The 22,603-nt window shown below is 41.7% G+C and overlaps 1 long non-coding RNA gene and 1 pseudogene across 1 annotated transcript; one reads left to right on the top strand and one right to left on the bottom strand.

Moving 5' to 3' along the window:
- Positions 1-12,077: 12,077 nt before the first annotated feature.
- Positions 12,078-16,427, bottom strand: LOC143480844 (uncharacterized). The gene is made up of 2 exons (XR_013121898.1): positions 16,233-16,427; positions 12,078-12,595 (listed from the first exon to the last, which is right to left on the bottom strand). It is a non-coding gene; the product is annotated as an uncharacterized LOC143480844 (long non-coding RNA).
- Positions 16,428-21,317: 4,890 nt separating this feature from the next.
- On the top strand, positions 21,318-22,266 carry LOC143480594 (histone H1 pseudogene; annotated as a pseudogene).
- The last annotated feature ends 337 nt before the right edge of the window (positions 22,267-22,603 follow it).

Raw genomic sequence — 22,603 nt, 5'->3', positions numbered from 1 at the left:
GGCCACCCTGCACACACCAGCTTAAGACTCTTGAGTAGATGCTCATCGGAGAACTCCTTTTCATTGCTGTCCACTTTCAGAGAGCGTATGCTGGGAACAACCTTCTGCTTGTACGCCTGGGAAACAACAGACCAAACGAGAAATCCGTCCAGTTAGGAATGACCATGTCAATGTGGAGCCACAGATGAACGTTCTTCCTTGTGCGTCCCGATACCTTGATCTCAACTGAAATATTGCAGGTTGAGCACTACATTTGCACACCGGTCATATAATTTAATCAGTCTGGCTAATTAGCTAGCATTATGTAGGGACTTGGATATTTCCGCGTGATAATGATTGAGCCGCGGCTATTTTTCTCCGGTCGCGCTGTCTAAGCGAAATCAGTCATCACAAGCGCGCTGTAATAAATCGGACTAAAACTAGCGCATATTTCTTGATCACAGGTTTTAGGTCAATTGCATTAAAAAAATAAGGCCGATTTAAATGTGAATATCTTTCGACTGGCTTAATCAAATTTGACAATTGAGGCATCTTTTTCTTAGTTATATTAAATGTGATTAAATAATTTTGAAAAAAATGTCCAAGTCCCTACATTATGCTAGTCTATAACTAACCCCGGTTAGTCAAAATGCTAAAGTGGAAGCTTTTAGCTAGCTAGCCGTTATATTCATACTTACCATGTTTTTGCTTTAAAGCTAAGTAGCTAAATAGTTGGTTAGTCAGCTCGCATGGAATCACCAAGTTGTTTGTATACAATACAGCATTATGGCAACAGATGCTCAAATATCGCGATACGAGAATTGAAAACATCGGTAGCGTTTGAGTATCGCAGATTCACAATATTAATGTATTGACTTTTAAAAAATTTATTGTGTATTGTATTATATCCTCCTGAGACCCAGGAAAAAAAGACTTCATTATGATTTTTTTTCATATAAATCAAGTGTTGGGGTCGAAACAAACATATAGCAAAGACTGTTTTATTTTTAACAAATTTTTTAAAAAATGTTACATGTGCACTTCAGTGCACAACAGGACTTCGTTAATGTGAAATGTGGAATGGCAGCCCAATGGCAGGAGAGAGAGCCACGAATGAGACACGAGAGAGCCAGAGAGGTCTGACTAGGTGATGGGTTATGATTTTTGAATCGAGCATTTGATATAACCTTAACTGGCCATCAGCGCTAGTTCTCTCTGCCATACCTGAAGTGAGTTGATGAGGGAAACGTTAGTGATGTTTTTGCTGTATTTCCTAATTTTGCTGAAAGCTCTTTTTTGGTCATTAATCAGTGTTTTTATTTGAGTGTTCTTCCGTTTCTCTGTCTCATGGAGCTCCTCACGCAGAGCCTCCACTTTCTTCTCAAATATAGCTTCTATTTCTGCAGGACAAGATCAGCATATTTGCTGCATAAGAGCAACATAGCAAATTCCCAGAGTGCACAAATACATATTTTTAACCAAAACCACACAAACAGGAAATATATTAAATATGACAAATTACCACATCACGCAGAAATAAAGCTGAACATCAGATTTCACAAAATACAGTGAAAGACACAGGTACGATTAAGTACAGTTGTGATCAAATTTATTCAACCCCCAATGCTGCGAAGGGTTTTATGGAATTCAGTGCACATTTGTAATTGTGTTCATAATGAAATCTTACAAGGACTTGTTAAAGAACTAAATGCAACTAAGATAGCATCAATTTTTTTTGTCATAAAGTATTAAATGGCCTTTTTGTGATTTCTTCATTGACACAATTATTCAACCCCTTTACGACTACCACTCCTAAGAACAGAGGTTCATTCCAGTGTTTTCCATCAGGTATTGAAAACATCTGTGGATGTCAACGAGCAGCAATCAAGCATGATAAGCACCAATTAGGCAGATTTAAAAGGACTGTGATACTCAGCTCCTTCTAGACATCTACTGGTGTGTTTCCAAGCATGGTGAAGGCAAGAGAATGGTCCCAGAAGACAAGAGAAGAGGTTATTGCTCTTCACAAGAATGGCAATGGATATAAAAAGATTGCGAAGTTGTTAAATATTCCAAGAGACACTATCGGAAGTATCATTCGCAAGTTCAAGTTAAAGGGCACAGTGGAAACGTTACCTGGTCGTGGCAGAAAGAAGATCCTGACCGCGACTGCTGTGCGCTACCTGAAGCGTAATGTGGAGAAAAATCCCTGCGTGACTGCTAAGGAACTGAAAAAAGACCTGTCAGATGTGGGCACTGAAGTTTCAGCTCAGACAATAAGGCGCGCACTGCATAACGAAGACCTCCATGCCAGAACGCCCAGACACACCCCCTTGCTGACTCCAAAGAACAAGAAAAGTTGACTGCAGTATGCCAAAAGTCATGTGGACAAGCCACAAAGGTTTTGGAACAGTGTACTGTGGTCAGATGAAACTAAATTAGAACTGTTTGGGACAATGGACCAGCGCTATGTTTGGAGAAGGAAGAACCAGGCTTATGAACAAAAGAACACCTTGCCTACTGTGAAGCATGGCGGGGGGTCAATTATGCTTTGGGGCTGTTTTGCTTCTAATGGTACAGGAAAGCTTCAACGTGTGCAGGGTACCATGAATTCCCTTCAGTACCAGGAGATCTTGGAGGAAAATGTGATGGAGTCAGTCACAAACCTGCGGCTTGGGAGACGTTGGACCTTCCAACAGGACAATGATCCGAAGCACACATCCAAGTCCACTAGAGCATGGTTGAACATGAAAGGCTGGAACATTCTAGAGTGGCCATCGCAATCACCAGACTTAAATCCAATTGAGAACCTCTGGTGGGACCTAAAGAAGGCAGTTGCAGTGCGCAAGCCTAAGAATGTGACTGAACTGGAGGCTTTTGCCCATGAAGAATGGGCTAAGATACCCATAGGTCGCTGCAAGACACTTGTGTCAAGCTATGCTTCACGCTTGAAAGCTGTCATAACTGGAAAAGGATGTTGTACTAAGTACTAAAAAATAATGTCACTAGGGGGTTGAATAAAACTGATAATGATGTGAGCACAGTAAAGACATTTGTGGTTATTCCATCATAAATATTATGTTATGTTTGTCTAATTTATAAGTGCCTCTTTGATATAATTGTAAATAAGATGACTGAAATGATCAAAATCAATGTCAAACTGGCCAAAACACTTTATTTCAGTGGGGGTTGAATAAATTTGATCACAACTGTATACTGTCACGTTGAGGACCCCGGCCCCTCCCTTTTGGGCGTGTGTTTACGTTGTCCACGTGCATCGTCTGCGTCTGTGGATCTCCGTGGTGGTGGTTATTGTCCCGTGATAATATGTCGCACCTGTGGCTTGGCTCGTGAATCACGTGGGGCTAATGTGGTTTGTCTATTTAATGTGCGCTCGCGCAGTGTCCCGTGCTCGTCGTTGTCTCAGTCTGCACGTTGTGTGTGTATGTTAGATGTTCTACGTGCGCTATTGCGCAATCAGTGAATAAAGCAGTGACATTTGTTGCTACAAGAAGGATGCTGTGTCTCGTCCTTCGCTGCGCTCCCAGCGTCACATATACCTTGTACTTGTCTCTTAAATTAATTCCTCAACTTGGTAATTTGCTCGTCGTGTTCCTGTTAAAAGAAAGTACATAAACATAACTAAATCCTCATAAGGAGACACAGTTCCATTAGCACACTGCTGGAGAATGTGAGCCGTCATGTGGTGCTAGGTAGCAAAGGCCACCCTGCACACACCAGCTTAAGACTCTTGAGTAGATGCTCATCGGAGAACTCCTTTTCATTGCTGTCCACTTTCAGAGAGCGTATGCTGGGAACAACCTTCTGCTTGTACGCCTGGGAAACAACAGACCAAACGAGAAATCCGTCCAGTTAGGAATGACCACACTGTAAAAAAAAAAGTCCTAAAAAAACGGTAAACGACTGGCAGCAGCGGCTGCCGACCAAAAACTTTAATTTTAAAGTAAAAAACCCTGATTTAAATTAAGTAGAAAAACTATAAATTTACAGAAAAATTTCATTAAACATTCTGCAGAGAAATACCGTTATTTTACAGATTTTTCCTGGATTATTATGATTTAGCACTTTTAATGGAGTGACAGCACTAATATTTTTGCAGAGAAATATCATTATTTTACAACTTTTCCCTGAATTATTATGATTAAGCACTTAAAAAAAGTGACACCACTAATATTTTTGCAGAGAAATATTATTTTTACAACTTTTAACTGAATTATTATAATTACAATTAATTATTACAATCCAGCTGCAAGATGAATTTTAATTGCATAGGATTTTCTCCATTAATCTGGAAAGATTTTGACAAAAAATACCGCAGTTTTAAGTCTGTTCATATTCTTTACATATTGTAATGGCTTTGAGTCAGAAGGACAAGAATGAGCCATTACACCAATGTTGAACTGTTATTTTATAAGCAACCCACTAAAGGGAAGGGAGAACACTAACGCACATACAACACACATCCAGAGAAACAGGGCGAACTCACCGCAGGGCCTGCTGGGAAGTCTGTAGACTCCACCCCTCAACGCTGCCCATTGGCTGACGGTACAATATTCAGCCACCACAGAATGTGATAGAGGTGGATTTTTAAAAAAACCCCATTAATGTCTGCCACCCAAAATTTTATGTGACTATTAATCATTAGCGATAGAATAGTCGGTGACGTTCCTAGCAAATTAGACTTTCCATTACAATGTACGTCTACCAGTATATCAGTTCATCTGTCTCTCAGTGTGTTACAGGTTATTTCCTTGGTTATGTTCAAGTATAGACCCAGTGTTTAGAAATGTTTCTTTTAAAAACACCTAAACAAACTGCCATTTTCTATTGCCATTGACTGCACAAGAACTAAAATGAGAACAGCAGGGTTCTTGCACCATTTTAAAAGTCAAATTTAATGCTTTTTAAGACATTTAAAGACCTCAATGCATATAATAATAAGACCCAAAAATGTAAAAAAAAATTTCGGTTTTCAATTTATTCACTCCCACATTGGAAATCAAAACTTAATGTTTGCCATTTGTCATCAACAATCTTTTCAATTTTGTTCCACTGGGATGCAGAACAGAGCCAGCATAAGACACATAAGCTGCATTACATTAAACAACACACTGACTTGCATGTAGAAACCATACAGAATTATAAAATAACAAGTAAAGCAGTCTGTGTTGTAAATAAGCAAAAAAAAAAGTCCTCAAAACAGCCTATCTGCAAAACACAAAATGTTATCACATGGATCAGAGAGAAACCAATGAACAGAGAGGTCAAAATTCTGCTCAAGACGTGTAGCGTAGCTCTGCCACCCTCTTCTCAATTTCATGGTCTAGGTCCATCATCTCCCCTCTCTTGTCCTTGCATCTTTTTCTCATGGTGTTGGATTTAGTGATGAGCTCTGCCATCTTGGTCCAAGCTGTATTCTCAGCCTTCTCTGCAAGGCTATCTGCCTCCTTCTCTAGAGTGTCACACACAGTTAAGATTGTTCTTCTCTTCTTGCGTAGCTCTTCAAGCTTATTTTCAGCCCCTTTTCTCTTGTTCGTCTGTTTTGCTTTTTCCCTTTTCTTCCTCTCATCTTCCAGGAAGATCCTATACCGGTTGCGTGAAGTTGCACATTCATTTAGCAGCTCTTTAGTTAGTGGCACTTTGACCACTCCACCACACATCCTCACATAGTCGCAGATCAGTCTCTGTGAGACTATAGTGTCCTCGTTCATATTGCACATCTCCACCTCCTTGTTTATGGAGAATCCACGCTCCACAGTGGCTTGTCCATGGGACAGAAGCAGTAGCTTTTCCACAAAGCTCCAAAGTTCTGCATATCCATTCATGGCCTTATGCAGGAAGCTGTCAACTCTCAATGTCCCATCCAATGCACTGAAGACCATGAATTCCTCTCCTCTGGCCTCATTGAATAGGAACTTCTGAAATTGTTGTGCAATCTTATCACCTGCATTTACATAAAGACAAACATTTGTATATTTTCCAGTTAAAATTATATTTTGTGGAAATTTATATTCAATATACACTGGAAAATGAATCTCACATTTCCAACTATATTTGAACCAAGTCTAAGAACATTTATTAGGCCTACAGACATGTGTTACAACTCCTACAAGGCTATATTTCCAATAAAATAAAATACTAAAAAGATGCAAGTAATAGGCAAGTATAACTTGACATCGAAGAAATGGATATTTACTGAAATAAGATATTGTCTTAGTCAACGACACTGAAGGGAGAGATGCAATAACATTTAGAGCAGTGGTTCTCAAGCTTTCTCATGTCAAGGACCCCTGGCACAAATTAAACCACAAGTCCCCATCTTTTAAGAGTTTTGCTTTTAGAGGTCTTATTACAAAAAAGTGTATGAATCCTATGACCAAAATCGTCATACCTTCTGTCACTGTGATTTATTGTTGGAATTATAGTGAGAATAATTATTCCCCTGGAGTTCACTTTTAAAACCACTGGTTTAAAGAAGGTGCCTAAAGACTCCCTTTGCTAAACCATAGGTAACTGTTCTTATTTCTAATATAACTACAGATGTTACCCGCTGTGACTCCTCCTGACAATTTCTTGTCCTGCACAAACTTCATGATGAGGGCCTTCATTTTTTTCAAGCACATGTCTGGTTCAGTGTGCATCTTTTGGGGGTCCAGGCACAGCATATTTCGGACAGTGGGGTACTTCAGTGGGCATTTCAACAGAATGTTCTGACAAATTTTTGACAGAACACTGGCTGTCTCGCATGAACTGTAACACATCACGCTCACTTCCACCCTGACTGCCTGACACGCCCTGACAAATGCACAAAAGTCATATGTCACCTGAAACATCAAATAAACTCTCCCTATGTGTAACTTACACTACACAACATTTTACAAATCCTGTGAATAAGTCAACTGCTTGATGTCTAATCTTAATCCAGTCCCCCCAGGATTTCGCGGGCCTTTTCTGTGATTGTTGCGGGCTAAAATGTTTGATGTTGCGGGTGTTTTTAAAAAAAATTGCGATGGAAGTTGCGGTGTGTTTTTGCTTTTTTGTGAGTACATTACAATAGGGAGTAAATGTTGTATGGTTTCCTCTATTTAGTAGTCCATTTTAATTATCTATTAATTAATCTATTATTTAATTAATCTATCTATTCAGGGTTGCCAACTTTTCAAGATCGCTTGAAGTGAGATTTGAACCTTTTGGGGGGGGGGGTGGCGAACATTAATTGTTGACGGGGAGGGGGGGCGGGGTTAGCGAACGTAAGTTGTTACCGGGCGGCCTGTAAAATGGACACAAATTAAGTATTATATCGACATCGATCGCCAGTGGTTGGCGCCAGAGCGAACTAGTAACTCATAGATATGGATCAGAGATAAATAAATTTTATCTCTGACTTTAAACTTAATCTCAGTTCAAAGTTTAAACTTATAAACTTTATCTCAGACCCTCGCCGCTTGCGTGCGCTGCAGTGACTTCGCGGGCTACCGTTGCATTGTGGGGAATGTAGTGTTTGTGGGTGCAAAACACCATCGGGCGGCTGTGGCCTGTGGGCCGGTTCTAATAGTAATTAAATATCATCCAGGGGGCCATAGATAATCAATTCGCGGGTCGGATCTGGACAGTTTATCCCCGTTTTCATGTAGTGTACGGAATACTGCTTTTCCCGATCTTTTTGCCGTTATTTTCGTCGCTCATGCTGCTTTCAGTCTGCTCCTCCTGAATGTATATACGGAAGTAAGGCGGGAGTTTGTCGACATCACATCAAGACGACATCAGTGATTGGTCAAATTTTCGGGAAAGTTGCGGTGATTGGCTGAAGTTGCAACACCGCCCTGAATTCGCGGGGTTTGCTTGAAGTTGCGTTGAAGTTGCAAATCGCAACATCGCAACTTTCTGGAGGGTCTGTTAATCTAATCTCTTGGTTGTTTTAGAATAAATACTTAAGTAGTGAAATGACTTGCAGCTGATGTAGCACATTGTTGAAGTCATCCAAGATAATAAATGGTACCTTGAGGGCAGCTGTCGCTCCCAAGCCAATGTCTACTTGCTTTGGACTGACCCAAAACTTTTGGTCTGTCACATCAAGCTTGACCAGATTTACTGTGGGAACATCGAACTGGACATCTCGCTTTATAAACCGCCTGAGAAGGCTCTGAAAACAGAAAAGCACAGGCATACTAATTATTATAATCAAAATCTGAATAAGTATTACTGTATTTACAATATATTCTACAAACATCAACATGCTGAAAATTCATTGCTTTGTTTTCTTTCATATACTCTGTAAGTAACGATGCTTAAATGACTAAACCTTTAATACATTTTCAGCTGTCATTAGGCCTACCCTGATTAGATCCTCCAAATCTCTGCCTAAGAAGGGAATCATAGGGGCATCTGTCTGGTACTTGGCGAGAAATGGCTGAAATGTTCTTGAGATACTCATGAAGAAGTGCAACTTTGCCAGGATAATGGGATCCATGCGTGCTTCTGCAATGGTGTCATACGATGATGACCTTGGATTGGGGAGCTTCTTGGCTTTGACCGTATCCACATAGGAGACAATATATGGCCAAATTTCAATCGCTCTCTCAACTGCTGGAAGGTTTTCCAGCCAGCGATGTCCACAAAATGGCAGAGGAAATCTATCACACTTGGTCACTAACACAAAGTCTTCCCTCCTTGCAGGTGCACAATGAAACAGGTAGTGCAGGGCTTTCAGAACTTTTTCAACTTGCCAAACCGTGAAGCCATTCTTGAATGAGTTGTGCATTGTGTGAAGGTCACAGCTTCCAATTATTTGTAGTTGGGCTCCACCACACTGCTCTCTGTGTTCCTCTTGTAAGAGTTCAACAAACCTCCAATTAACACTGGGCCCATCCATCGAGAGTGAGAGCATGTTGTTCAGATTCAGCTCTTTTGTACCTTCCTGCACATATAAGGGGTGGAAGGGGTTATAAATTCAATATGCCAGGTAATACACATTAGAAAAAAAAGGCTCCATTATTGTAAGGATGATACTACTACTACTACTACTACTACTACTACTACTAATAATAATAATAATAATAATAATAATAATAATAATAAACAGCTTATATAGTAGAGATCAAAAAACATCCACCAAAACACCTGACATCTTAATTGTGATAATCACAAGCATTCTTTTGCTACCATTTGTTATTTTAATGATTTCTTGCTTATATATACATACACTCATACACATTAAAATAATTGTGTGTGTATTATTATTTCTACAGGTTCACTAACTGGTAAAATCAACATTTCTAATCTGTACTTATAACATGGCTTGATTCTGCATCTTAGAGTTAATTTGCAAAACAGGTAAAATCCATGAAAAAACTTGAAAAAAACTTTGTGCTTTGCAGGTTCACAAAAAAACAAAGGATTTCAAATTCAATTTAATTCATAAGTTGTGTTAGTGCGTTCAATGCACAATATCAATAAAAAATACACATCTAATAATAAAAATGGAGATAGGTTTTTGCAAATTAACTCTTTATGGCTCTTAGGTGAATGTTTACAGTTGCTATAGCAACAAGTGACAGCTAACGTTACCAGCTGTTAGCTAGATTTGCCCAACCGTCTGAACCCCCCCCCAAAAAATCAACTAGCAACAGATATACCCCTTAAACTCTGAGCTAATGTGTTGCGAATAGAACAATGGTATACAATTTCAAACACGTCGTAACGTTACTTACACTGAAATGTCCCAACATGTCCTCGGCTCTCGAGTGACCCATAAACTCCGACCAGTAGCGAACCGTGACCTTTAAACCTGGGCCCGCTACCCCCCCCCCTCCCCCCCGAAATTTTTTTTTTCCTTTCTTAATAAACTAAATAAAGAAAAACTGAGACGACAGTACAGCTTTAAAAACGCAATAAACAATAATATCTGTACTAGATAACATCTTAAGCAAAATAAGTTTCCAAACAAAATAAGGTTCACAGCTCCGTGGTTCTCGGAAGCGGAATATGTAAACAACGCGCACGAGGACGTCAAAGGGATGAATCGAAACTAGCTAGCGATGGTGCTAACGACAGCTAGCGTCGCCACAGCGGGCGGAAATTATCATACAGTTAAGCCCGCCCACTAAGAGAGAAGATATGATTGGTCAATTTTGCTGTCATTTGAAACTGGTATTGCGCTGAATTATAACTGCCAGGCCCTCTGTAAACGAACAGCGGGCATCACAGTCCTGATAGGGGGAGACACAGGCTCACAGGCTTCCACTCAACCCCTCACCTTCCAACACAGATTGAATAGACACGGGTGAATATTTTATTTGCTTATATTTTTGTAATTGTTTAGATGTCGAATGTCAAACTGTAAGTAGATAAAATAAAATTGGATAATTATATATATAATGCTTTAAGAATATTTTAGGCCCTCTGAGAGGGCGTAGAGGGCCCTGACGGTTCCCCACTGACTCCGACCCATAGCGGGAGATGACACTGTGTGTGCCCGTCTCATCATCAGTAGTCCAGAACCGCAAATGAAGGTCCATCTGTTTACTCTTTGTCGTTTTATTCATGCTTTCGTCAAACATAATAACATACGGCTTCTCACTAACGCTGCGCGATAGTTCCTTCTTGATGAACGAAGCGATGCCATATTTGGCGATATATGCAGTTTTATTTTCACCACAGCTGAATGACTTTGCAAGCTGGGAATCGGGGAACATGGCAGCAAAGACTTCACTTATCTCCTCATTAGATTTAAATGAATTGTGCCTTGTTACAGTATGGAGAACCCACATTACCTCTGCCTTCTGGGTCTCTGGTGGTGAAATAAAGCTTTTAATAGTCGCCTGAGAGGTGGCCTCTGAACTTGCAACATTAGGTGCAAACAATGCAGGGATTAGCCCGGACTTGCTAGAGTTAGCTGCTGCCATATACCGCAGGTGCTTTCTTCCCTTCATGTGCGACTCGACAGCTTTGACGCCCATGGTCCCTAAAGAAAACGTTTTTTTGCAAAATTTGCACATTGCCTCATTTTTGTTTTCGGCTGGTGCCAGCCACATCTTAACTACATCATCTTCCATCCATTTGTCGTTGAATTTACACTTTCCCATCCTTACATGTATCACCGCTCACCTCGACAGCCGCGAAATGTCACGTCGCCCGACGTCAGGCGTCTATCGCGAACGTACCATAAAACGTTATGCGCGGGGGCCCTCATTTTCTACAACTTCTTTGTACAAAGTTAAATACACACATTACTTTTTGCCTAGAACAACAAGACATGTTTAATTTAAATAACTAATGCCGGTCTAATTAGCACCGTACTGTATGTTTTCCGTCATTAGTCCTAGTTGTTTATACTTTTTTTGTTGTATATGCACTTTCAGTGTACGTCTCCTTTTCCCTTCCCCTCTCTTTTTCTCTTTCTACACACACCCAGCGATTTGTTCACCCACTTTCAAGACTGCAATGTATTGTATGCACACACACACGCACATGCAGGCAGGTAGGCAAAACAGACACACACGTAGACATATAGCACATTCTCACACTAACACACAGGAGATACACACACATGACCGATTCATGCAGGCACAGACACATAGGCATGTAGCGCAGACGCAGACACATACACGAAACATTCAACACAGGCATACTACACAGAAGTGCAACACACACACCTTTAGCAACCGTCCAACACTCAAACAAGTAGTTTTAACATTAGTTCACTGAAGTTCGTCACATGGAATGTACGTGGAGCTGGTTCGAGGGAAAAGAGATTGAAAATTTTTAATCGGCTAAACGACTTACAAGCAGATATTGTCTTTCTACAGGAAACACATATGTCTAAAACACCTACATACACACTGACCTCTCCTCAGTTCCCACACTTGTACTCAGCCTGTTACAACTCAAAACAAAGGGGGGTGGCCATATTAATTAATAAAAGGATAAGCTTTTCCATTAGCAACAATATAACTGATCCAGATGGTAGATACATAATACTCAACCTATCCATTCTAAATATGCGTTTATGTTTTGCTAACATATATGGGCCGAATGTTGACGACCCCTCCTTTTTCCACAATATTTTCACTGCACTCTCTGATCACTCTGACACCAAACTAATAATAGGAGGAGACTTCAACTTGGTACTTGATCCAGATATCGACAGGCTCAGTACAGCAGTGAGTCAAAGGAACTGGCAGTCTATAGACACCCTAAAACAATATATGAACGATTTTGGGCTCTCTGATGCGTGGCGTTCACAACACCCCACTCTCCGGGACTACTCTTTCTTTTCGGCAGTACACCACTCACATTCTCGTTTAGACAACTTCTTAGTTAGCAATTCCATTATGACAGATGTCACAGACACTTGTATTCACCCTATCACTATCAGTGACCATGCACCGGTCTCTCTCTCTTTGACACAGAAAAGAACCACACCAGCAACGAGGAACTGGAGATTAAATACATCATTACTTAAGGAACAAGATTTCATTAATTACTTCAAAAAAGAATGGGCAACATATTTAGAATATAACGATCTACCAGGTACCTCTCAGTGTGTTCTTTGGGAAGCAGGGAAGGCAGTAATGCGGGGGAAAATAATATCCTACTGCACACATAAGAAAAAGACAGAAAAAACACAGGTATTAGAATTGGAAGAAAAAATAAAATCTTTAGAAGCTGCCCATGCTGCTTCACCACAAGAACACACACTGAACAAGCTGAGGAAACTCAAACTGGAATTGAATGAAATAATAGATAAAAAGACACAATTTTTACTGCAAAGACTGCGCTGGCAGAATTTTGAACATGGCAATAAATCTGGAAAATTCCTTGCTAATCAGTTAAAGCTTAATAAGGAAAAAACAACTATCTCCTCTATTAAGAACTCAACAGGCAGCATTATTCATGACCCACAACAAATAAATAAAGCTTTTAAAGAGTTTTATAAAGCTTTATACGCATCACAGATTAATCCATCAGATTCAGCTATTGAAGAATTTATTAATAATATAAATCTCCCAAAGCTAGAAAACGAACAAATTGTTGCACTGGATTCACCACTTGCTCTGCCCGAATTACATGAAGCCTTACAGCAGCTACCAAATAACAAAGCTCCAGGACCAGATGGATTTCCTGTAGAATTCTACAAAGAATTATGGTCTGTGCTAGAACCAACCTTTTTTAGAATGGTAAATCAAATTCAAAAAGATCATGTCCTGTCTCCAGACATGAATTCTGCTAACATCAGTGTACTTCTAAAGCCAGGCAAAGACCCTACACTTCCTTCCAGCTATCGCCCCATTTCACTCATAAACGTAGATCTTAAAATTATTTGCAAAGCACTTGCCAGAAGATTAGAGGAAATCACCCCACTTATAATACATCCAGACCAGACAGGTTTTATCAAGGGTAGACAATCTGCCAACAATACACGCAGACTAATAAACATAATAGATTACTGCACAATTAACAAATTAGAGACTACCATTGTATCTTTAGATGCAGAAAAAGCATTTGACCGGGTAAACTGGAAATACTTATTAGCAGTTCTACACAAATTTGGATTTGGCCCATCCTTCATTAACTGGATCAAAGCCTTACATAGTTCTCCTAATGCACGGGTTAGGACAAACGACATCACCTCACAAAGCTTCACTCTGCAAAGGGGCACCAGGCAGGGCTGTCCACTATCACCCTCACTTTTCGTTCTCTTCATTGAGCCATTAGCAGCAGCAATTCGACAAAATGCAAATATTACAGGAATTAACACAGGAACCACAAACCATAGGATAAGTCTCTACGCAGATGATGTATTACTTTTCCTACAGAACACACAAGCTTCCCTTCCGAATACAATCAAACTTATAGACAGCTTCTCTTCTATAACAGAATATTCCATCAACTGGGGCAAATCAACAGTTTTGCCTATAAACTGTAGTTTCCAGAACACGACCACCACTCCACTACAATCAGGTAATATTAGATATTTAGGCATACATGTCTCTGCTAAACTGTTAGACTTGGTGCAGTTAAATCATATCCCTCTATTAAAAACAATAGAAGATGATCTCACACGTTGGAACGCTTTACCTATATCACTCATGGGGAGAGTGGCTACCATTAAAATGATGGTTCTACCCAAAGTTAACTATTTATTCTCATTAATCCCAAATAAACCCTCTGCTGCTTGGTTTAAATCCCTAGATTCAAACATCTCAAAATTTCTATGGAAAAACAAGCCATCAAGAATAAGTATGAAAACCTTGCAAAAGCCAAAACGCAATGGTGGCTTAGAATTACCAAATTTTTATCAATATTTCTTAGCCAATAGATTACAGTACATTTTAAAATGGGTCAAATACGACTTAATAGACAGGCCATGGTTGGACCTAGAACAAGCATTTTGCGGGAAAATAAAACTCTCAGACCTACCTTACATTAGCTCTAATATTAAGCGTCAGGACTGCTTTAAAAGCCTTAATATAAATACTTCACTGACAGCCTGGTGGGAATTCCTTAAATTAACTCGGTCCCCACTCATCCCATGCAAACTAACACCCATTTGGAACAATCCAGACATCTGTCAGAACAAGAAAGTACTACATTTTTCATCATGGCATGACAGGGGAATAAAAAATTTAGAACATGTTATTAAAGATGGAAACTTTGTCACATTCCAGGAACTTGTATCAGAATATGGAATAAACAACAGTAGATTTCTGGAATATCAACAATTAAAATCCATCATTCAACAGAGATTCAACCGCAATCAACTGAACTTAGAAATATCAGCATGGATAACTGAATTTTTTAATCTATATACTCCTAAATTATTATCAAAATTGTATAAATTATTGTTAAAATTTGATGACTCAATATCCCTTCCGATAGCCAAATGGGAACGAGATCTATTTATTAATCCAGATCAACATTTCTGGACCGACATATGTACAAATATCTTCAAAATAAGTAAAAGCCCCAACTTACAACTTATACAATACAAAGTCCTTCATAGAACACACTATACAGGACAAAGGATGTTCCAAATGGGCCTAGCACAATCAAACATATGCACCCACTGTACAGGCAATATAATTGATAACTATATGCATGCTATATGGGATTGTAGGCCTGTTAAGGAATTCTGGAAGAAGGTATGTGTAGAATTGTCCACGGGGCTTAAAAGCTGCATCCCAACTTCCCCCAGACTGTGCATCTTAGGAGACGTCAGTGAATTAGATACAGAGGCAGACATATCACACATAGTTCTCACTGCCCTATGCATAGCCAAGAAAACCATTCTTATCAATTGGAAAACGAAAAAGGACCTGCATATTACTCATTACAAAAATTTATTACTTGATCACATCTGTCTGGAGAGAATGTCTGCTTCCTCTAAAGACCAGTTGGAGGAATTTAATTCTCTTTGGTCCCCACTGATCAGTTCCATTAGCTAGTCGGGGTGGTTGGCAGGGGCCTCGGCCCCCGGAGGGCCGGTTGGTGGCTGGGGGTCGACCCCGGGGAGACTGCTCGTGCCGGCCACTTTCTGGGCGGGGGGGCCGGGGCTGCCGACCTGGGATGGCATGTGCTTGCCCTGGCGGGCGGTGGTTGGGGGGGCTTGGGGGGCGCTCCCTCTGGGCTCTGGGGTGTGGGGCCGGGGCGTGGGGGGGGGCAGGTGCTGGCCCTCGGCGGGGTGGCTGGCCTCCCCTGTGGGGCCGGGTGGCGGGACCCGGGGCCTGGTGCCTGGGGCCCCCCGACCCCGAGCTGGGGCCCTGCCCGTGCGGGGGGACCTGCGCCGCTGCGGTTGCGCCGCTGGGGGGGGTGGGTCGGTCGGCCTGGGTCGGGGGGTCGGGTCTGGGCCTTGGGGCTCCGAGGTGCCTGGGTGGTGGGAGTGGGGTGGTGGATGATGGGGATGTCTGGGGTGGGCCGGGAGGTAGGGTTCCGGACTCCGACCAGCATGTCCTCAATACTGTTGATGTCTGTTATCGTTTGTTCACTGTGCGATTGGTATGGTTGTGGGTGCATACACAGGGGTGTGGTGTATATGGGACTAGCGTGTGTGGGTGTATATGTATGTGTAGATATATATGTATATATGTATGTATGTGTATGTATATATTTATATATGTGGATGGATGTATGTATGTATATGTGTATATATGTATATATTTATGGGTTAAATGTGTGTGAGTGCATACGTGTATGAAAGAAATGTGTGTCTAGGTGTATGTGGATGTGCGGACCGGCTGCTCTCTGTGGTGGGGGTGGTGTGGATCCGGGCTTGGATGTGGTGGTGGGGGGGGTTGCCGCCCTGGTCTCCCCGGGTCGACCGCTCCCTGCCTTGAGCTGGGGGGGCAGTGAAGTTCGGTGCTCAATGAGCCAGCTAGCAAGCTGGCTCTCCTCTTCCAGAGGACCCTTTCCTCTGGACCTAAGCATTCCCACCCACCCCCCCCCCCCCCCCCCCCCACACACACACACACACACACACACACACACACATACACACACACATCCATGCTCATTTAGGATTCTGGGGACAGGCAGGTACCCAGAGGTTGACGAGGTGGGCCTGCTGCCATGGTTCACCCGTCTCCTCACCACTGTCTGTCCCTCAGTTTTTACTGCACTTTAGACATTGAGGGCCTTTGAGGGGACGGTGTGGACATGCACTCACGTTTGTCCTAGCACCTGTCCCCTCAATTTTAACTGCACCATAGTATCACACACTACGACACATGCATATACACCAACACCTACACACAACACTGGGGGTGGAGGGGTGGGAAGGCCTTCCTTCACCCACTTCCTGCTCCCTGCCGGGGCGGGGGGGGGGGGGTTGCTGGCACGGGACTGGGCTGGTGGCTTCCTAGGACCGCTACTGGTCCTTGCTGGTCCAGCCATTTGCCCCTGCCGCAGAGGGTGTGCTAGTCTGGATAAGTGTGTGTCTCTGTCCTTGTTTTCTTCTTGTTTCTGAATGGGTGGATGAATGAGTGCGTGTTGGAGGGAGGGGACATATGGCCAGGTTTGGAGGTGTGAGGGTGAATTTGAGTGTATGTGTGTGTGTGTGTGGGGGTGGGTGTGTACATGGTGGGGGTGTATAGGGGCGAATGTAGGGTGGGTTTGGTTAGGTGGGTGAGGACAGCTGGTTCTGGGTCGGGGCTGGTCGTGCCCGGTTCACTCATGGACACTCCCCTGAGACTACTGCACCACTCCAGAGGGGGGGCGCCTTGGGGCTCCGGAGTCCGGCTTGGCCCCCCGGCGTGGGGGCGGTTGGCCCGCTCCCCTGGGCGGTGGTGGTGTGGGGCGGCCGGGTGCTCCTCGGCGGGAGGTGGGCCCTGCCGGGTGGTGGGTGGCTTTCCGGGCGCGTGGCGCCGTGGTTTTGCCGCTGGCCCCTGGGGGGGGGGGGGGGGCATCCTGGGGGGGAGGCGCTCTGTTCCCTCTGGTTCCCCTGGACCTGCGCTCCTTGACTGGTGGGGTGCTGTCCGGGGTCTCTCTCTCCCGCCTGCGGGGGCGGGCGGGTGAGGGTTTCTGGGAAGTGCGGCTCTGGTACTCCACCGCTCTGTGGGGGGCCGTGGGCGGGTGGGATTCCCGGGTCTCTCTCCACCCGCCTCTGGCCTCTGGGGGAATGCTGTCGCAGCTACCCACCCTTGCTGGTAAGTACATTCCATACATCTATCCTATGTTGCACTTCTAGGTTGCACATAAACACACACTCACACACACCCATACATCGCACTCATCTGCACTATATGTATTTTGGTTTACTTTCTGTACTTCTTTGCAGTGGTCATTTGAGCTGGTTGCGTGTTTTATTTTATTAATATTATTATTATTATTATTATTTTATTATTATTAATTTTTTTTATTTTTATTATTATTATTATTATTTTTTTCTTCTTTTCTTTTTCTTCTCCTTTCTTCTCCTACCTCTGTCTTTTCCCTTTTTATTATTTCTCTCCCCCTCTTTTCTTGGTCCACCTAACCCCAATAATTATCACTTTGCATATTGTTATCACTATATATTGTTATCACTACACTATATATTATACAGAATTGTTATAATTGCCATTTAAATCTGTACATAAAAACAAAGTTGTCCTCCAAAGATGGGGGGGTGGAGGTGGGCCAAAAAAAAAAAAAAAAAAAAAAAAAAAAAAATACACACTATTAGATGCTTTACCACTGTGCTTTTGCCATCGGCATTAAACTCACCATCCGAAAATTTAATACCTACAGCAAATTTACGGTGAATTTAAGACAATATAAGACCTTAATTAATGAGATTTTAATTTAAGACATTTTAAGACTTTTTAAGGACCCGCGGGAACCCTGAACAGACATCAATAGAGATGGAACAATGAACAGAAATCTCCTACATACTTTAGATATGCCAATGTAAAAATCTAATGTCTGAACTGACATTAGGAAGTCACTCTTCATTCTGTAGGCATCATAAAAATGAGCATTTTCAATTGCAGAAATTATTTTCTTTTTCGTCAAATCAATTAGCATCACGTTCTGTGGCAAATTAATGTGTCCGAACCTATATATTTTGTTCTGTGTACATTTTTCTCCTGAACATCAATGGATCCTCTGAATTACGAGGACGCCTAACAATCAAAATACGAGTATTGATACATGTAAGCTAATACTATGAAAACCCCATTCATTTCTGACATTGAAAATCATGTTTAAACCAGCAGTGCCAAAAGCAGGGCCGGCGCCACGGGGGGGCGAATGGGGGCGTTGCCCCCTCAGGCGAGGTGTCCCGCCCCCTCAATGTAAAAAATAAGACCCATTTATTTTACAACAATCGCCACATGGTGCCCCCTCGGCCGCTCGACAATCGTTACACGCACCCCCCCCCCCCCCCCCCCCCCGCTCAAGAACTTACGTTCGCCACCCCACCCCCCCCCCCCCCCCCCGGTCAACAACTTACGTTCGCCCCCCCGAAATTTTCTGACGCCCCCTCACTGTATATGTTCTGGCGCCGGCCCTGGCCAAAAGACATACGATTTTGATTTAAATGACAGAGAAAAAACTTTTTAGTTCTTACAGACATAAACCTTTATATAATCAACCGAATGTTTAATTGCAGATAATTGCTGTAATTATACATGAATCTGTATATAATTTAAGAAAGCAGAAAAATACCGTATAAATAATACTGTATTATTTCCTTTAAAAAACGAGAAAAGCATGTAACTTGTAATTGTCATAATGCTTAAAATAAAAGACATTTTGTCAAATTACAAATAATGTCTGTAATTTCACAAAGTTTTGCATACAATTGGAAAAAATGTTAAAATACATTAAATATTTACAGTTATTTTCCATAAAATTAGGATTTTTTTTTACAGTGTAGACGTATGGCACTGGAAATGCTACTGGGATTTTAAAGAACTGGTAGGCTGGAAAGAGAATAAACTGACTAGAGTTTAGAGTTTATTTCGGATTTTAGAGAAACATGTACATATACGTATAAACATATATATAAACACATATGTACACATACATTTACATAAAAAAGAAAGAAAACGAAAGTAAAATAATAATATTTAATAAATAATAATGGTGAAAATAATGATAACCGAAAAATGTATAGTTTGAAGCATTAACTTATATTGACTACCCTTTTTAATCAAATATATATTTTTCCAATTATGTTATTAATAATAAACTTTGCTCATCTACAGAACAATCATACATTACTATTAAAATCAATATCAAGTTATACATATATAAAATTATTTATCTTTATTATAAGTATCTATTACCTTATTTTTAAGCATGTTTTTCAAATTTGACAAGTGAACTGCAGATTTTTATGTCCTTGTCACAACTGTTCCACAAGTTTACACCTTTGACAGATAAACATTTACTTTTCCATTAGTTCTTACTCTTATTTTTTTAAACATACCTGTTCATAAGTTTAATTTTTCCTGATTCTTGAGACCACCACTATTATCTCATAGTATTTGTACATATGGCCACGGCCTCCTGCACCCCATGCTTGTGTTTTAGTCACACCTACACAAGGGATTTTTTAACTAATAAACACACCATTGCCACATTCAAAACACCTCCATGCCTTTACTCAGACTCTCCTTCATAGCACACACTATGAGCTGTTAGACCTACTCCTTCATTTCTGTCAATTTCACCCCACACATCACACAAAACACAGCATGTCTTCTTAGGTGCGACAGTCGCAGGTTGCGCTTTTGTGACAGTTGTGCAAAACGACCCGGAACTGCATGGGCTTCCCTGGCACGCAAATAAACGAGAGAGCCTTCTCTTGCCATTCGCGTTTTTTGATGCACTGCAAATAGTGTTTGGATGCATATTTAGGTCGAGATTTGTCGTGAGAAAACACAAGTGCCGTCTACTCACGGAAGCACAGGCACGCAGCTGAGAAGCTGAGAAGATCATCGGTGTGTCTCTTCCTTCCATCACCGACATTTACACTACACGCTGCACTCGCAAAGCACTCAGCATTGTAGGTGATCACACACACCCCTCACACACACACTTCCAACTTCTGCCATCTGGGAAAAGGTATCGAAGCATTCGGACCCTTACATCCAGATTCTGCAACAGCTTTTTCCCACAAGCTATCAGACTTCTTAACAACCTAGTCTGTGCTGTCTCACGCACACATATGCACATACAAAAACACTAGACCTTGGACTCTTCTTATACTTATGCACACACATAAAAATACTGGTCTTTGGATTCCTTTTTTTACAGTTCTGATTTGCTGCTAAGACTGTACCAATGTCTACATAACTGTCTGGACTGTCTTTATCATTTCACTACATTGTTCTAAGGTACATATCTGGTTTTTAGCTGCTATAAAGAGTGTAGTAATGTTTACATATTTTTGTTTACATTTTCTTTACATCCTGTACTCTACATAGCACAATGCACTTTAACACACACTCAGTATTGCAATGTCACCCCCCCCCCCCCAGTATTTATCGTTTGTATTGGAAATTGTTTATTGTGTTGTATTTTTACTGTCTTGTATTTAATGTCTTGTATTTAATGACTGTTTGCGGACTAGCACATGTTTGCACAAGTGCACTTTGTTTTTGTATTGAGTATTGTTCTATGTAGCACCTTTGGTCCTGGAGGAACGTTATTTCGTTTCACTGTGTACTGTACTGTATATGGTTAAAATGACAATAAAGACTACTTGACTACTTGACTTGACGCAGTATCGGGCGAGTTGAGTCTACACCGTCCTCATGTGTATTTTAAGACCACAGTCCGTCGCGAGGAGGGAGGTTCACAGTCACAGATCAGTTCGTTCAGTGTTTGTTTCTCTTAGAAAATTCAAGGATGGCAGAAGTGGCTCCAGCCTCGACCGCTGCCGCGCCGGCTAAAGCGCCCAAGAAGAAAGCTGCCGTTAGACCCAAGAAAGCGGGACCCAGCGTCGGTGAGCTTATCGTTAAAGCTGTTTCTGCTTCCAAAGAACGGAGCGGCGTGTCTCTCGCCGCGCTGAAGAAAGCTTTGGCTGCTGGCGGTTACGACGTGGAGAAGAACAACTCTCGCGTCAAGCTCGCCATCAAGAGCCTGGTGACGAAAGGGACTTTGGTGCAGACCAAAGGCACCGGAGCGTCTGGCTCGTTTAAGATCAACAAGCAAGCGGAAACTAAGAAGAAGCCCGCCAAGAAAGCCGCGCCTAAGGCGAAAAAGTCCCCCGTTAAGAAGCCTGCCGCGGCTAAAAAGCCCAAGAAGGTCGCGGCAAAGAAGCCCGCCGCCGCTGCAAAGAAGTCGCCCAAGAAGGCGAAGAAGCCCGCTGCCGCCAAAGCTACCAAGAGTCCCAAGAAAGCGAAGAAGCCGGCCGCTCCGAAGAAAGCAGCCAAGAGCCCCAAGAAGGCAAAGGTTGCGAAGCCCAAGACCGCCAAGCCAAAAGCAGCAAAGGCGAAAAAAGCAGCCCCCAAGAAGAAGTAAACGTGCATGTTTTCATGTCTTGGTCTCCCCAAAAGGCTCTTTTAAGAGCCACCCACCTTTTTTTCTAAAGAGCGCTTTTCTTTAAACTCTAAATATTTTGTGTCGTTGGTGGATTTTAAGGTGCAGTTTCATCCATTGCTCTACATTAAGTGCGTGGACATTGGGAAGAAAAATGACAACCTAAAACATTCATCCCGTCCTAAATACAGAAATACTGTGTAGAATAAGATTCTATTTTATATACGTATGTTTTATTTGCCCAAGTGTACTTTATTAAAATGGAGAATGAAAAGTCAATACACAAGCATTTCAAGCAATCCATACTCATAACATTACAATATCAATATGACGGTAAAACAACATATATATAACTTTATATATCTATTAGGGTCCAACGAAAATCAGTTTTTCTTACTGTATCCATAGTAAACATGTTGCATTTCATTATTCACAGAAATATTGTATATAATAAGATTTTATTGTATGCTATGAATACATTAGTCTGCCTATCTCTCCTCTCCTTGTCATACATGTACGTAGCTTGAATAACTTGAGTACATTTCTACATTAAATTAAAGTGCATACATATAGAAAAACATTATTACGAGAGGGAGTTTTGTAGAGTAAACGCGCGTAAAACATTTTGCATCTCATT

This window comes from Brachyhypopomus gauderio, chromosome 17, assembly GCF_052324685.1.
Source record: "Brachyhypopomus gauderio isolate BG-103 chromosome 17, BGAUD_0.2, whole genome shotgun sequence".
In the NCBI taxonomy this organism is placed as follows: domain Eukaryota; kingdom Metazoa; phylum Chordata; class Actinopteri; order Gymnotiformes; family Hypopomidae; genus Brachyhypopomus; species Brachyhypopomus gauderio.
The sequence above is the reverse complement of the archived record's forward strand: the minus strand, read 5'-3'. Positions and strand labels throughout refer to the sequence as shown.